This window comes from Cebus imitator, unplaced genomic scaffold (genome assembly GCF_001604975.1).
Source record: "Cebus imitator isolate Cc_AM_T3 unplaced genomic scaffold, Cebus_imitator-1.0 Scaffold254, whole genome shotgun sequence".
In the NCBI taxonomy this organism is placed as follows: Eukaryota; Metazoa; Chordata; class Mammalia; order Primates; family Cebidae; genus Cebus; species Cebus imitator.
Window position 1 is genome coordinate 1,699,406 of NW_016107569.1, and position 17,316 is coordinate 1,716,721.

The 17,316-nt window shown below is 56.6% G+C and overlaps 1 protein-coding gene and 1 long non-coding RNA gene across 2 annotated transcripts in view; one reads left to right on the top strand and one right to left on the bottom strand.

Moving 5' to 3' along the window:
* Positions 1 to 17,316, bottom strand: part of NCS1 (neuronal calcium sensor 1) — a 63,956-nt gene that overhangs the window by 44,205 nt on the left and 2,435 nt on the right. The window lies entirely within an intron of this gene.
* On the top strand, positions 4,157 to 7,752 carry LOC108283006. Its single transcript, XR_001816646.2, has 3 exons — positions 4,157 to 4,302; positions 7,033 to 7,181; positions 7,344 to 7,752. It is a non-coding gene; the product is annotated as an uncharacterized LOC108283006 (long non-coding RNA).

Sequence of the window (17,316 nt, forward strand, 5' to 3'; positions counted from 1 at the left end):
GCCCCGGAGAGGGCCGGAGTGAGGACAGGAAGGTGGGCACGGGCTCCGGGCCAGACAATGTGGCCGGGCCCCAGACCCATTAACCCTCGACCTTGGACAAGGTGCAGCCTTTTCTCTAAAGCAGAGCGCTCGCTGGTGCTGCCTGCAAGCTCAGAGTAACGTGACAGCAGGTGCAGAAGCCGCCTGCACGAGGCAGTCAGCATGATCATCGCTGCTGCTGTACTTAGGATTTGATGCCCCTGCCAGGGTGAGAGCAGAGACCACTCCCCCATCCCACGCCTGTTTGCCACCACTGCCCGGCTAAGGGGCAGCTACGCCCCAGCACCAGGCCTGAGCTGCCCCAGAAAGGGGGGCCTGGCCCGCTTTCCAGAGCTCCCGGGCACTCCCGGCCAAGCAGAACCACTGCAGGAGCCCCTCGCCCTGACCCAGAAGCTGCGCATTCCCCAGACCTTCCGCCCTCCCCTCTGGGCTCCAGCCCCGCACCACGTGTTCCCACTGTGGGAGTAGTGACCCAGCCTCCTTGGCGGTCACTGTCTCCACCCTGGTTCGCCAAGTGCCAGCCAGGACTGGTCCAGCACCGGGCTGGGGCACACGGCAGCCGGCAGGAAAGGCGGGCGGGCCCTGTCTGCTCTGCTCACACACTGCCCCTTCCAAGCAGGCCACCCGCCGGGGCCATCAGACTGCCATGCGCAGCTGTGAGCCACTGTGATGGCCACTGTCGCCATCGGGTGCTTACTGTGGTCTCCCCTGCACCCGCATTTCATTAGAACCTCACACAGGCCATGGGTTGTCACTGTGTCTGTCTCAGGATGAGGCACCTGGGCTCATCAGGGGAGTCCCAGGCCCACGGCCACACAGCTGACCAGGCTCTGACCACCCCCCACCGGCCCCCACCTCCCTTCCTTATACCCCCACGGCAGCCTCACCTCCACGTAAGACAGGCCAGAGCCTCCAGGTAAGAGAGGCAGGAGGAAGCCTGCGCACTCGAGTTGGGGATGCTTCACCTGTCGGGGGATCATCCGGCCCACAAGGCCTGTCTTCAGGAATGGCAAGTTCATGGTGGGTCCCTGGCCCCGGAGGGCAGACTCTAGCCAGGGCCAGGTGAGCTTCAGCCGCAGCTCCTGGGAGCTGCTCTTCGCTGCTCTGCACCCGGGCCTGGCTGCCCTGCCTGTGGCTCCCTAAAGCCAGGCTCTCGGCTTGGGACACACAGTCCAGCCGGGATGACCCAGGGCCTTCGTACGGATGGGTCTACCTTCTCTCCAGTCGCTGTGTGGCCTGGGTGCAGCGTGCTCCCTGTCCCACTGTCAGGGACCAGCGAGAGGATACAGGTCACAAGCACCGAGCCCAGCACATGGTGAGCGCCCTGGAGATGCTGTGCTGATGAGGAGTTGTGGGGCTTGAATAAATAGAGGGCCAGGCCTTGGCGTGGACACCAAAATGGGAAGCTGCTGTCGCTACCGCAGGAAGAGGGGCCAGGCACGAGGCTGCTTAGGGCAGCTCAGATTCAAAACCAAAGCCCTGCTTCCCTCTCAGTCCCTCAGAATCCTCCCCGAGCCCCAGGTGGCTGGGACAGCTGAGCCCTCATGCTGCACCAGGCCCTGTGCTGACAGCCAGGGGTCCCCACCAGCCCACTTCAAAGAAACGGAGGTTTCACAGACAGGCAAGGTGCTGGGCCAAGATCACGCAGTCAGGGGTGGAGGAGCGGAGGTGGAGGCCAGGTTCACAGACTCCAGAGCCCGGGCTCAGGAAGGCTTTAGCGAGGAGATGTCATCCCAAGGAGGGGCTGCCCACCGAGGCCCCCAGGCCATGGCAAGCACTTGTTAAGCACCTGCTGTGTGCCTGGCACTGGGGTGGATGAGGCTGGGGCAGAGTCCAGTGGGAGCACCCAACTCCTGCCCACCAAAGTGCCCCTTCATGGCGACCCCTGGGAGAGCCAAGCCCCGTCTCCATCTTTCTCCTGGGCGCTCTGACACTTTCCACTTTCAGATTTACCAAAATAAAGCCAGAATCTCCGTGATTTACTTTCCCACTGCAAGCCTCAATGTTCTCATCTGAACAATGGGGTAAGAATGTTCACTCCAACTAGCTCACAAGTAGGTGAACGTGCTTTGCCCCTGAAACAGGGCCCTGCGCTCAAGAGGGTCCAAGGACTCCCCAAAGGTGCCCTCCACAAAGCCCCCGAGGGGAGAGGGCTGGTACCCCCCCAGGAGTGGGGACAGATTCCCAGAAAGCCAGCAAAGGCCAGGTTTAGTTCAAATCCTGCATTCTAGCTCACATATTTCTACAAAGTTGCATTCTGCCTCATCATATGTGAGTGTTTCTTTACTGTAAAGTTGTAAAATACATTGATTTTCATCTCTCTGTAGGGTAAATAACTCCCTTCCCCCACAACAAAACTCTCAAGTAAAATTGCAGGACGATGCATTTCATCCTGTGACCTCCGGGAATAATGAGAAGAAAAAGCTGCCAATCATTAGCTGCTTGCTATGTGCTGGTCCAGGCTAAGCATTTTGCCTGCATTAATCTCATTGAATGACCAAATGACGCTATGAGGCAAGGACTCTGATGATCTCCACTACCCAGATTAGGAAACAGAGGCTTCCAGAGGCGAAGCCACCTGCCCAGAGCTCCAGAACTAGTTTTTGGGGTTTTTTTCTTTTATTCAAACACACTCTTACTCTGACTCTGTTGCCCAGGCTGGAGTACAGCGGCGCGATCTCGGTTCACTGCAACCTCCACCTCCCAGGTTCAAGCAATTCTGCTTCAGCCTCCTGAGTAGTTGGGATTACAGGTGTGTGCCATCATACCCGGCTAATTTTTGTATTATTAGTAGAGGTGGGTTTCACCATGTTGGCCAGGCTGATCTCGAACTCCTGACCTCAAGTGATCCGTCCACTTCGACCTCTCAAAGTGCTGGGATTACAGGCGTGAGCCACCGAGCCCAGCCGAGACCTTGGGGAAATCTGTATGTGTGTAGTTTTCTCAAGGCTCCTGGTGGAGACCCTCTTAAACGTTTCAGAGCCAAGCCCAGCACTCAGGGATTCAGATCAGTCCCATTCCACAAGAATTTTCCAAACTGCCGAGGTCAGACACTGTGGAAGGCACGGAGGAAGGGTCTTTGTCTAAACTGACTCATTAGCCCCTGTGTGACCTTGGGCAGCTAAATTCACCTCTCTGAGCCTCAGTTTCCTTAGCTGTAAAATGAGAATAGTGGTGGTCACAATACCTTTCTTGCAGGGTGACTAAAGGAACAAACAGGATTTTCACCCCTTCCTTCATCCGGCAATTAATTCCTGGGCAACCCCAATGGGTCAGAACCTGAGCTGGGCTCCAGGGACACAGCAATGACCCAGACACAGGTTCCTGTCCTCCAAGTCCCTGATATAACAGGGGAGACACCCTGTTAGCACACACCCACACAGCTGTCTCTCTGTCATAAGAAATGAAAGTTCGGCAGGGCCCAGTGGCTCATGCCTGTAATCTCAGCACTTTGGGTGACCAAGGAGGGTGGATCACCAGAGGTCAGGAGTTTGAGACCAGTCTGGGCAACATGGCAAAACCCCATGTCTAATTACAAATACAAAAATAAGCCAGGCATGGTGGCAAGTGCCTGCGATCCCACCATACTTTCTGTGCTATGATGATGCAAACCTGTAAGTTCCTTTTTTTTTTTTTTTTTGAGACAAAGTCTCCCTCTGTCAACACCCAGGCTGGAGTACAGTGGTGCAATCAAGGCTCACTGCAGGCCAGGCGTGGTGGCTCACGTCTGTAATCCCAGTACTTTGGGAGGTCAAAGGAAGCAGATCACTTGAGGTCAGGAGATCGAGACCTGCCTGGCCAACATGGAGAAACACCGTCTCTACTAAAAATACAAAAAATTAACCAGGTGTGGTGGTGGGCACCTGTAATCTCAGCTACTCAGGAGGCTGAGGCAGGAGAATCGCTTGAATCCAGGAGGCAGGGTTGCAGTGAGCCAAGATCGCACCACTGCACTCCAGCCTGGGTGACAAAGAGAGACCCCGTCTCAAAAAAAAAAAGGAAAGTTCAGGGTTAATGAAAATGTGAAGCAGGAACCCTCCCATCCTAGGGGGTCAGGCTCGCTCCCTGAGGAAAGGGCTGATGAGCAGGCCTTAGCCAGGCAAAGGGGAAGCAGCAGCCCTTTCCAGGGGAGGCTGCAGGTCCAGAGCTCAGAAGCCATCCAGAACCCAGTGAGTTCAAGGGACCGCAAGCAGCCACATCTCATGAGAACAGAGCCTTTTCCAGAGGCAGCGTGGCATGGTCCAGGCGGAGAGGACACAGCCAGTGTCCCAAAATATTAACAATTGCCACCATTATTAACATAGGAGTCACAGCGCCTAAAGACTAGGCCGGTTGGCCAGGGCCAGTAACAGGGGCATCCAGGAGGAGCAGGGACTGCAAGAAGCCGAGCAGGCGTCACCCCCATCCCCCCACTTTGGATCATGGGGCATCTGCCTCCCCCACCCTAGTCCCCACATTCCTGCTTCAGTCCTCACCCTCCAGGGCCGCCAACACCAGCCCCAGGAAAGGGTGGGAGACACACAGCTGGTCTCCATCACAGCTCAGGCAGAAGCCAAATTGGTCACAGAAGGCACACGGTCGCACCTAATGTCACGGCCAGCAGAGGAGGGAACGCTTTGAATGGAAGCGCTGAGAGGCTCCCAGGATGGAGCAGAGATGAGAGGTGAAGAGAGACCCCAGTGAAGGTGCAAGGCACCCCACACAGGGAGAGGCAGAGAGAGCAGTGGCAGGGACGCAGAGACTGAGCAAGGGCGGCACCCGGGGTGGAACCAGTGTCGGCTGCCGCCAGCACGTCCCCTCCCAGAATGCTGCGGATCTGCTCCTAAAGCATGGAGGTCTGGCCCCTGAGCCACACAGGGGCAGAACAGCTCCTGCAGGGACCACGGGAGGTTCCGGGACATGCCTTCTAGGGCAACTGGCAGAGGGTTGGCGAGGGCTGCTGCTGGCACCCAGGCAGCCCCGGCCACCAGCAGGCAGTGGCTCTGGCTCTGGCCCTTTAAGAGCAGAGGGTGGAGGCTCAGCCCTGACCTGCCCTCCTGGAGGAGGCACGGAGTGACTCATCAGGGTCCTTGTCATGGTGTTTAGAGAGCTGGAGGACCCAGGGATGGCGGCGATGGGGCACAGAAAGGCACAGGCGCAGACCCCTCAGCCTGGCCGAAGCTCACTGGAGGCCGGACCGTGACCTTGACTGGGATGCCTGCGGGTGCCTCCCTGGGCAAGGCCCGTCTCCCGGGTGTGCCCTGCGGCCTCACATTCACTCTCCTGCTTTCCAAGACGCCCCTCCTAGCGGGGTCTCTGCCCTGCTGGGTCAGCCAACAACTCTGAGGGGCCAACCCACTGCCCCCCCAAGCCACCTCTCCAGGGACCTCCCGAAGCAGGGGCCACCAGCACCCCACTCATAAGGAAGCCACAGCTCAGAGAGGCCGAGGGACTTCCGTGGATCTGCTTCTGGCCACATGAGCTCATCTCTGAGCTGCTCAATTGCTCGTCAGTGCCCTGCACACCTGGAGCCGGGTGGAGGGGGCACAGCACGAGCCCTCCCGCCACCAGTGCCCTCGCGGCCGCAGACCCTCTGTGTGCAGTCACTGAGCAATTTCAGGTCCCCGGAGTTGCCAAACCTTAACACCTCCTTGGAAGGCGCTTCCATTCAGATGGTTCCCTGCTCTACTTGCTGTGACACAGGCGTGGCTGTGTGGCTTCTGTGACCCATCTGGCTAGTGCCTGAGCTGTGTGTCTCTCACCCCTTCCTGGGGCTGGGGGTTGGAGGGCCCTGGAAGGTGAGGACTGACCAGGAACAAGTACTCTCACCGTGCCCAACGCAAACCCTCCCCACAAACTTCTTTCTCCCTCAAGTAGCACTGTCAAATTCAACAAACAAAAATGCAGATACCCTGTTAAGTTCAAATATCAGATAAACAGGAAATCATTTTTTAGTACATCTGGTAACCCCAGCCCCGGGTCTCAACTGCAATATTACCTCTTCCAGGAAGCCCTCCCAGATGCACCCCAGACCAGGGAGATTCCCAGTGCATTGTGCAAAGCCCTGTCTTGACGCTTATCCTGGCCCGACATCTGCCTCCCCGCCAAACTGTGAATACCAGCAGGGCCAGAAATCCGGCCAGCCAGCCTGCCCTGTGTCCCCAGCATCCGAAGGGCCTGGCACAGGGCAATTGTTCCATAAACAGTCTGAATCAAGGAGTAAGGGCTGGCAAGGTGGCCCAGGAACCCCTTTGGCCAGACACACACCCCCACACGTCCCAGGGCCTCCCCTCTGCTCCCTGCTGGCTGGGCCTCCTTCCCTGAGAGGCACCTAGATCCCTCTCAAGGCCGTCCCCAGCCCCTCGGAGCCTGAGCTGGGGAATCATTTTGACAGCTGCTCTTCATTTTAATTGACATCATGTTCCGCTCGGGCGCAGCAAGGGCCGCATCACAGGAAGCCTGAAGACACTAATGGCCCGGCAAGGCCGAGTGGGCTGCTGGGCACGCAGGGGGCGGAGGGGCCACAGGCCAAGGAGCAGGAACCCGGCCAGCACAGGCTTTGAATGCCCAAGCTCCTCCTCTGCCCAGCACACACACCATATATTTTTGAACAGAAGGAAAGCATTGGCTGTTTCCCCCACAGTGCCAAAAATAGCCCCAGCTCCTGCCTTTGAACAGGAATCTTCTGGTTCCTACAAAGAGGCAGGAACAGGGCCCAGAGGAGGGGCTTGCTGGCTGGCGGCTTGGACCCCTCCTCAGCTCCCCAGCCCCAGAAGGTGAGAGGGGTCTGAGGTCCTCACGAGGTCTGGCCAGCTGGGGCCCAGCCTCCCTACATCCCCACCTCTCAGGATCCCCTCGCCACGGAGGAAACCCCCCTCCCCCAGCCCAGGAGATAGGAGGGGGCTGGACAGAAACAGAAAGCAAAGCCCAAGATGGATAAGAAGGAACTTCGTTCATTCATTGGCTTGCTCATTTATGTACTTGTTTTCTCATTCATTCCAACAATACGCGCAGGCTCTGTTCTGGGAGCCTCGCAATGAGATGCAGTCAGTCCTCATGGCTCCCAGCTGAAGCAGGGGGCAGGGAAGCATGCCGTCACCACCAGGACTGAGGAGGAGGCCAACCCCAGAGACACCTCCCCTGGAAGTAGCCGTTGGGCTCTGGTGCAAGTGTGGATGAAGATGGGTCCCACCCGTGGCCAGTGGGAGGAGGCAGAGGGCTGGGTCTGATGAAGAGGTGCCTCTGGGCCGCCCCAGCACTCTGCATGGCTCCCTCATCCAACCTGGCGAAACGCCTACAAGAGGCATTGTCTTCCTGTTTCACAGGTGAAGACGCCGGGACCAGGACGCAGCGGAGGAATTAAAAGCCTGGGATGTGCCGTGCCAGGCCCCGTCACCAATGTTTTCCCATGAATCCCACTCACAGTCCTGAGAAGCATCTGCCCATTTCACAGATGGAATCTGAGAGCTCGGTGGGAAAGGCCAGGCCAAGGTCCCAGAGCTAACGAGTAGAGAAGCTGGGATTTGAATCCAGGCCTGCAGGTCCTGAGAGGAGCCCCAGACACCAGGCCACCAGGAAAGCCATCTCAGCCCAGCATCCCTTTCCCAATTCTGCACAGATCCAGGGAAGGAAGTGGTCACAGGGCTAGAAGTGGAGATCCAAGGATTAACGCAGCTCTGTTTAGTTCCAAGTCCAGGGCTTTTTCTGTTCCCCATAGCAGAAGAAAGAAAGAAAGGAAAGAAGGAAGAGAGGGAGGGAGGGAGGGAGGGAGGGAGGGAATGGGGGGCAAAAGAAAGAAAGGCCATTTTCTATCCCCAAAGGCCAGGGCTGTGGGAGAGCCGGGGTGGCTGTGGCCCCACAGCTGGGGAGAGGAAAGCACACTGAACCCACTTCCCTGCTGAAAACTCGAGCCTGAAATAAAAAGGCAGAGCGCTATTTCTGCCTTGGGTTAAACATTCCTCAAAGCCACATTCCTCCCGCCCTCCCCCTGCTCCCCTGCCAGGGGATTCAGAGCACCGTGGCCTGGATGCCTCACCAGCTTCCTGGGCCTCCCTCGGTGGCTCAGAAGTGCAGCTACCCTGCACCCCCTCCTGGGCAAGGAGCACCTCCACCCGCAGCACGGTCAGGGCACACGGAGCTGAGAAATGGTGACACCACATCTCATAAAGAGTGGAATGGATGGGGAGACAGCGGCCCTAAGAGCGGCAGTCAGAGGCCATAGCAGGCCAGGCTGGAGCCAGGACCCAACTCTGAACTCCCTGGCTGTCCCCCTTCCCCGAAAGATTGCAGGTCAGGAGCACCGGCAGGTCCTGTCCTGGTCACCAGGGAGAGCAGACCACAGCACTGCATGGAAGAACTCTTCAGAAGGATTCCAGCCTTTTGCAGGGGCAAAGATGCCCCGGGCCACGCACCCCACAGACACCAAAGACCACAAGATGTGGCCCCACATCTTGTGCTTAAAGTCACGGGGGTCCCCTCGGCTACCATGCCCCCAAGCCCACACTGCACCTATGAAGACTTGGTCTCTTTCTCCATCAGACAGATACCTCCGAAGGCACCCAGGCTGAGCCAGGCACAGGGCAGGGCAGGATGGGCAGGGCAGGATGGCCAGGGGCACTCAGTTCTCACCACTTTGTCCAGGACAGGGCTTCCCAGGAGAAGGGGTGGTGCAGCACATAAAATGGGGTACACTGTGCCGGGCACGGTCTCTCATGCCTGTAATCCCAGCACTTCGGGAGGCCAAGGTGGGTGGATCACGAGGTCAGGAGTTCGAGACCATCCTGGCCAACATGGTGAAACCCTGTCTCTACTAAAATACAAAAATTAGCTGGGTGCAGTGCTGACGTGCACCTGTAGTCTCAGCTACTTGGGAGGCTGAGGCAGGAGAATCGTGTGAACCCGGAAGGCAGAGGTTACAGTGAGCCGAGACAGCGCCACTGCACTTCAGCCTAGAGACAGAGCCAGATCCGACTCAAAAAAAAAAGATGGGATACGTTGCTCCTGAGTTCCCAGGGCGGGAGGATCACCACTGAGATCAGCCCAGCGCCTGAGCCTCCACTAGGATGGGTGGAGGCTGAGGATGCCGCTGAGGCCAGGGCACAGCTGCGGCCCACACTCTCATCAGCGCTTCTCCTCCTGCTGCCTTTCCACGAGGCCTCAGCTCTGCCTCCTTCCTGGTGGAGGCTGCCCCATATCCCCAGCAGAAGGCAGAACCTCTGGAACCAGCAAGAAGGATCCTACCCACCACCAACCTCACACCCAGCGCAGGAATCCGGGACACCTGGCCAGTGTCTGAGGCTCCAGCAGTGGCTTGGATGCTCCCTGGGATGGGGAGCTCCCTACCCTTGGCAGGCAGCTCTAAGGTTTTGAGGCTCACAGAGATGGTGGGAGGTGGGTGCCTAGTGGGAAGGGCGTGGCTCTAGCAACACAAAGAGCTGAGCCTGAGCCGCTCAACTTGCCTGGGCCTCCCTTTCTTCATCTGTAAAATGGGTATGAGAGTCCCTACTCCCAGGGCTTTGGGGAGAAGGCAGCACTCAGCATTCCTGGCCCTGAGTGTCCACTGGGTAACAGTGGTCATCATTGCTGTCACCTCCCCGAGACCATGATACTCCCCCACTGTCTCGGGGAGTGGCAGTTTGTCACCCAGTCCCAGAGTGGCAGCTGAGCTCCCAGCCTTTGGCGCGGTTCCCAGCCTGTCTGTGCCTCTCTCCCCAGCATCCCCCACCCCCAGGCACACCGACATTTACAACCTGCACAGCACTGCCCTCACCCACCGCCACACGCGTGCGCACAGGCGTGCCGGCTCACCCACTCCTGACACACGCCGTGACCCCGTCACTCACGCTCGGAGCGTGCCCATGTGAATCGGGACTTGCCCACGTGCCCTGAAGCACCCACCCTGCCTGCAACACCCACGCCAGGCACCCAGGCCTGCTCACGCTCACCTGCACGCCTCCGTGGCAGCTCCCTGGCACCTCCACTAAGAAGGGCCCCTCACCGTGTCCCAGCGTTTCAGTGTATGGGCTCCAGGCTGAGAGGGGACAGGGGTCAGACCCCAGCGGCACCACTCTCCAGCCGTGGGACCATCAGCCAGCTCTTGTCCACTCTGAGCCTCCATTTCCTCATCTGTAAAACAAGGACCCCACAGGGCTCCTGGGTGGACCTTGGTGACGAACACACGTGAACACCACGGACAGGCCTGGGCTACACGGAACGTGCCTAATACCAGACTCTCACCACAGCGACAGCCCCTGACCGTCCCGCACTGTGGCCGGCAGATCCTCCACCACCACTGGTGAGCAGAGGGAGTACCGACATGAGGCACCAAGTTCAACGTCTGTTACTCCAAACCCCACACACAGCTCTGCATTGTAGAAGTCCCTTATCCCCAACTCACAGATACAAAAACTGAGGCGTCAAGAGGCTACAAACCACGCCTGAGGCTGAGAAGATCCAAGGGCCCGGGTCGTGAACACCAGAGCCCAAGCACGCTCCGTCCCTGGGGCCCTGGCATACCTTTCCACCCAGTCTCACTGTCTGGCAATTTGAACATTGTACAGAAAGGGAAACTGAGTCCCAGAAGGAACTAGTGACTCCAAAGCCACTGTCCAGGCCATGATGGTTCTGGGACTGAAGTCCAGGGAGGCTGCTGTCCGCCCTGAGCCCCTGGGCAGCCCGAGCCTAAAACCCGCCTGCCACAGCCACCTCTCCCTCTCCAACACACCAAGCCAGGAGCTGGATACAGAACAATCCGGCCACCAACCCAGCCAGGCCACCACAGAGGCTCTCTACATTTGCCACTCACTCCCAATTCAGCCGAGAGCCTGTGACACCTCACTCTGTGACTGCCCAGGGAGTGGCCAAGAACAGCTGTCCCTGACACGGCCGGTCCAGCCGCCTCCTTCCTGGGAGAGCATTTACTGAGCACTTACTATGTGCAGATCCCCGTGCGTCCATCCCTGTCTCATGCACAAGGGACCTGGGAGCTCAGAGACGTAAGGAGCTGGCCAGGATCGCCCAGCCAGAAAACAGCAGAACTGAACTTCAAGGCTTCAGCACCTGCTGTCTTGCCCTCGGTCAAACTATGCCCCCAATCTCAAGTTACCTGGAAATGCTGCAAAGTAAGCTGTGACGCTCCCTGCCCTGGTAAATAGTTCACACACAGAATATGAAAACTGATTCATCTTGTTATGACCGTAATGATGATGTGCTTTTTAACTTACATCGGCTTTTTCCTTACCAGGGTGCTAGAGATATTTGGGGCAAGATGAACCCCAGCAGAAGACTTCAATGAAGAAGGTGAGACATCCCTAGGCCGGGCGCGGGGGCTCACGTCTGTAATCCCAACATTTTGGAAGGTCAAGGTGGGCAGATCACTTGAGGTCAGGAGTTTGAGACCAACCAGGCCAACCTGGCGAAACCTCATCTCTGCTGAAAATACAAAATTAGGCAAGGTACGGTGGCTCACACCTCTAATCCCAGCACTTTGGGAGGCCAAGGTGGGCAGATCACAAGGTCAGGAGTTCAAGACCAACCTGACCAATATGGTGAAACCCTGCTTCTACCAAAAAATACAAAAATCACCTGAGTATGGTGGTGCATGCCTATAGTCCTAGCTACTCGGGAGGCTGAGGCAGGAGAACTGCTTGAACCTGGGAGGCGGAGGTTGCAGTGAGCCGAGATTATGCCACTGCACTCCAGCCTAGGAGACAGAGCAAGACTTGGTCTCAAAAAAAAAAAAAAAAAATTAGCCAGGTGTGGTGCTGCACACTTGTAATCCCAGCTACCTGGGAGGCTGAGGCAGGAGAACAGCTTGAACCTGGGACGTGGAGGTTGCAGTGAGCTGAGATCCCGCCACTGCATTCTAGCCTGGGTGATGCAGTGAGCTGCCATCTCGATCGATCGATCGATCGATCGATCGATAGATAGATAGATAGACAGACAGACAGACAGAAAGCAAGACATCCTTATCTGAATCCCAGCAGACAACCCACCTCGGCACAGTGGGTGCTGCCCTGACAGGAAGGAATCGGTTCTTGCCACGAATTTGCTGTGTGACCTTGAGGAAAACCCTTCACCTTTCTGGCACTTAATTTGCCTACTTGTAAAATGAGGGCATTGAACTACTTGGCCCCAAGAGTATCCTCCAGCTGAAAGATTCTAGGATTCTGTTTCACAGTAATCAAAGAAATAAACATTAAGACAGTGAGCCACCTCTTTTCCTCCCCATAAAATTGGCAAGAATGAGGAAAAACAGTAATACCCAGTGCTGGCAAGAATGCAGAGAAACAGGCACTCTCTCATTCACTTTGGCTGAAAATGTAAATTGGAGCATCCTTTCTGGAGAGCAATTCAGCAATTTTTAATCAAAAGCCTTTCAAAACGTCCCCAGCCTTTTAACTCCATAACCCCACGTTGGGCTATTTATCTTCAAGAAAAGATAAGTGCAGAGATTTAGTACAGCGACATTCATGCAACGATTTACTGAAGATGCTCATCACGGCATTTTTAACATGGGAGGAAGCGCCTAACTGTCCAATGACAGGATTAAATATGTTCTGTTCAGACGATGCACCATGAAAAAAAATCATGCTTTAAAAGCGTAGTTCATGACACAGGCAAACACTCAGAACTGTCAGGTTTTTTTAAGTTAGAAAATAAAAAGTAGATAATCCCCAATTTACACAGTAATAAAAACTATGAGGCCGGGCGCGGTGGCTCATACGTGTAATCCCAGCACTTTGGGTGGCCAAGGCGGGTAGATCACCTGAGGTCAGGAGTTCGGGACCAGCTTGACCAATATGGTGAAACCTCATCTCTACTAAAAATACAAAAATTAGCCAGGTGTGGTGGCACGCGCCTCTAATCCCAACTACTTGAGAGGCTGAGGCAGGAGAATTGCTTGAACCTGGGAGGTGGAGGTTGCGGTGAGCCGAGATCTCACCTCTATACTCCAGCCTTGGCGACAGAATGAGACTCTGTCTCAAAAAAAAAGAAAGAAAAGAAAATTACATATGAAGCCCTACTGAGTCTTCCTCCTAAATATATCTGGAATCTGTCTTTCATGTCATCCCCACCAATACCCCAGTTCATCTCCATGATCACCTCCAGTCCCCATTACCCCCCCTCTTCCCCCCAGTCCATTCTGTGGCCCACAGCCAACAGCAATCTTTCTAAACCCAAATCTAGTGTCTCCACACCTCCCTTTCACGGCTCCCTATGCAGCCCAGACAATGTCCAAATTCCTTCCTGTGACCTCCCAGCAGGTGACACAGCCCCGGCCCACTCGACAGGACACCCCCGCCCCACTACCCACGCCTTGCCCCAAAGGGGCTCAAGACAGTCCTTGGGAGCAGGGGGAGCTAGGTCTGATCCCAAGGGCTCTGTCAGGTTCGGAAAGGGCTTTCCCCTGACACAGGGAGATGGGAAAACCCTGCGGGATGGCGAAGGGACAGGAGAAGCTGGGTCCCATTTAACCTGGAGCCCGAGGAGGCAGAAAGGGCAGGAAGAGGTTGTGAGGAAGTGGCTGTGCTCTAGGGCCCAGGTGAGTCCCTGCCATTCACCAGCCACCCGTTCCCTCTCTGCAGAAGGGGGCAGCCCCAGGCCCCCTTGGCCCTCCTGCCCTGGACACGGAAGACTTGCACCCCTAGGATCAGCTGCTGCCAGGAGAGCTTTGAAAGGTTCCCCTCATAGCCAGGCGCAGTGGCTTATGCCTGTAATACAACACTTTGGGAGGCCAAGATGGGAGGAGATCGCTTGAGGCCAGAAGTTCAAGACTAGCCCTGCCAACATAATGAGACCCCATATCTATAAAAATAAAAATATAAGCTGGGCACAGTGCAGGTGGTGGCTGACGCCTGTAATCCCAGCACTTTGGGAAGCTGAGGCAGGAGGATCATGAGGTCAGGGGTTCGAGACCAGCCTGACCAACACGGTGAAACCCCGTCTCTACTAAAAATACAAAAATTAGCCGGGTGTGGTGGTACACACCTGTAATCCCAGCCACTTGGGAGGCTGAGGCAGGAGAGTCGCTTGAACCTGGGAGGCGGAGGTTACGGTGAGCAGAGAGCGTGCCATTGCACTCCAGTCTGGGTGAGACTCCGCCTCAAAAAAAAATTAATTAATTAAATATAAATAAAGGTTCCCCTCAGAACCAGGTACCAGGCTAAACCCTTCCTATTCCCAGAATCCTGCCCAGCGCTGAGGCCTTCCATAAGCACGCATTTTCCAGAGGAGGGAAGTGAAGCCCGTGAGACAGCGCTTGCCCAAGGAAGAGGCCAGAACTGCAGAACTGGCCCCTGAGCCCTCCTTCCCCCACAGGACTCTGCTGCCAAACAGCCCCTTTCCCTTTCTGGCCCGCTCCCCAGACTGCAAAGCTTCTCCTGTTTAGATCCCTGGAGGCGGCAGGCATGTCTGATGGATGAGCAAACTGGTGCTCAGAGACGCCGAGGGACTTGCCCAAGGTCCCCAAGCCCGAGCGAGGACCCAGCCCCACACCCCAGGGGATCGAGGCCCCTCCTAATAATGCAGGTGATGTCTCCTGCCCAGATGCCCACCCTGATGCCGAGAGTCCGCCTCAGTCCCTCCCGCTGCTGCTCGGCTCGACTCTCAGAGAAAGCAAAGACCTACTGGGTTCACTCCCACGCACACGGGACGCATGGGGACTGCAGGAGCTGCTCCCTTGCATAGGTCCTTTCCTCTCCTTGAGGCTCACCCTGTGCCTGGCTCTGGGGCCCCCGTGTCACCATGCAGCCATCACGCAACCCCCATATTTGTCCCACCAAGATGGGCTCCAGTGACTGCCTCCCAAAGGCAGCCGCTTGCCCCGCCTGGTTGAGCAGAGTCGGGTGGGGAGTGATGATCAGAGCATATTCCTTGCCCTAGAGGAAGGGACCCTCATGGGCCCCAGAATAGTCCACGACCAGGGAGACCCAAGAGCCCAACTGCTGATCCCAACCTGGAGCCCGGGACCCATCCTCTGCTCTGGGTCACAGAGGCGTCAGCCGCGGGCTCCTGCCCTCCACAAGCTCCTGCGTACCAGGCACCATTCTGGGCATCAGGGAAAAGGCAGAAGAGAGTCAAGGTTGGCAGCCAAGGTCAAGGCAGAGCCTGGGCTGAGCAAGAGCAACAAGGAGGAAATGGCCACCCCTGAGTCCTGGACCGAGGGTCCCAGGAAGTGCCTGCAAACATCCAGAGGAGAAGGAGAAGGAGCAGGAAGGAGGGTAGGGGTTCTGCCTCTGGGGCCTGGCTGGCTTGGGCCTGCCATGGCCTCAGAAGCCTTTACGTGGATGCAGCTCAGACCACCATAAGTGGCTCGCACCCCATGCTCGAGTGTTCAGGCAACCTGACTGGTTTCCTCCTGAGGGCAGGAATTCCGTCTCTCTCGGTCACTCCTCCGTCTCTGTGCCTGGCACAGTGAGCACTTGAGGAACGGGCCAGGGCGGCTTCACGATTCACCAGTGGGGCTGGGGAGGCCGCCGCACGTCAGAGCAGCCCCTGCTGGGATTCAGGCACAGCTGTCACAGAGGTCCTCTTCCGTGTGCCAGGCACAGAGACCGGGGTTGTAGGAAGATTCCTCTATGGAGAGAAGAAATTCGCCCACAAAACACAGAAAAGCCAAGTTCGAGATGAAGCTGTATCGTATGGTCAAAACTGTATTAAGGCTGCACACGGGGCTCAGGCCTGTGATCCCAGAACTTTAGGAGGCCAAGGCGGGAGGATTGCTTGAGGCCAAGAGTTTGAGACCAGCCTAGGACAAGACCCTAACTCTACAAAAAAAAAAAAAAAAAAAAAAAAAAAAAAAAAAAAAAAAAGTTTAATTAGCCAGGTGTGGCGTTGCACACCCATGATCCCAGCTACTAGGGAGGCTGGGGCAGGAGGATCGCTTAAGCCCAAGAGGTCAAGGTTTAAGTGAGCCATGGTTGCGCCACTGCACTCCAGCCTGGGTGGCAGGGCCAGTCCCTGTCTCCAAAAATAAAGAACAAATAAACATTACTAACAATCTGTGGCATTTACTGACCACATATCCCACGCCGCGCAGCAGGCCCCATGCTGCACATGAGTTACCCGCTGACTCCTCACGTCCCCTTGGTCAGGTACCATGAGCACACCTATTTTGCAGATGAGGAAACAGAGGCTCAGGTAGGTGAGGGGACTGGCCCGTCCCACAGCCAGGCACACAAGGATGCCAGCAGCCTCACCAGCAGGTTGGAAAAGTGTGGGCCAGACCTCAAAGAAACTGGGCCGCCTGCAACGCTGACCGCCACCGTCTAACTCTTCGCTGCAGGGCGACCCCATCCACCTCTCCCTAGCCTGTTGCTGGTGGAAGGCTGAGGATCGGGTTAGGGCTGGAGCCAGGCAGAATCCCGGCGTGTCCAGTGAGGACCACACTCCTGGAGCCTTTAGAACATTCCTTCTTCTGCACACACACAGACTACCACAGACAGAGCCAGAGTCACCCACCAAGGACACTGCCCAGTGCAGTGACGTGGACCTGTGGCTCCCCTGTGGGCCTCCAGGGCACTGCGGCCAGCTGTAGGCTAGGACCCCCAGCATACACCAGATCTGTGGTCTTCAATCCGGGTTCCCCAGGACCACAATCTGTACCACGAACACGTGTCAAGGATGCAAATTCCTGGGCCCCAGCCCAGGAATCGGAAATCTGGGCAGGCAGCCCAGGCACCTTTGTGTGTGTTAATCAACCAGGAGATTCTGACATTTGAGAGTCCTTCCCGGCGAGCTCCTCTTGACCCCATACACAGAATCCCCCAGAACAAAGAGCAGATGGCTCTACTACCCATCAGAAGGAAGCCCATCTGGGGACTGGAGAACAAGCTGGGGGCTTTCTCTGCTTGTCCTGTTGGGAAGCTTTTCATTCTGTGGACCTACCAAAGGCCAACACATGGGGGGAACACAGCTGTGAGTGCCACACACAAGGGCCTGCATTGAAGGAGCTGACGTCAGTGTGGGAGGCAGACAGGAGGTCAATGAACCCACCGCCACCTCCGGCGGCCCACCCCTAATAAGGCCTTCTACAGAGGAAAAGTACCCAGGCCAACTCTCTCCCTGCCCAAAACTGTTCCACGTCTCCAAAGGCCTTTAAAAATAGCCCAGCCCAGCACCACAAGGGCCAGCTCCTCACAAAGCTTTGTTGACTCAACTTCTCTCAAAGTTGACAGGTCTGCCTGGAAGAGGGGGCCAGACAGGACGATCACCCCAGGCTCTTCTCATTTAGAATCCACCATCGTGGGTTTCTAGTCAGAAACAGACACCCAGAAGAGCTTTTTTTTTTTTTTTTTT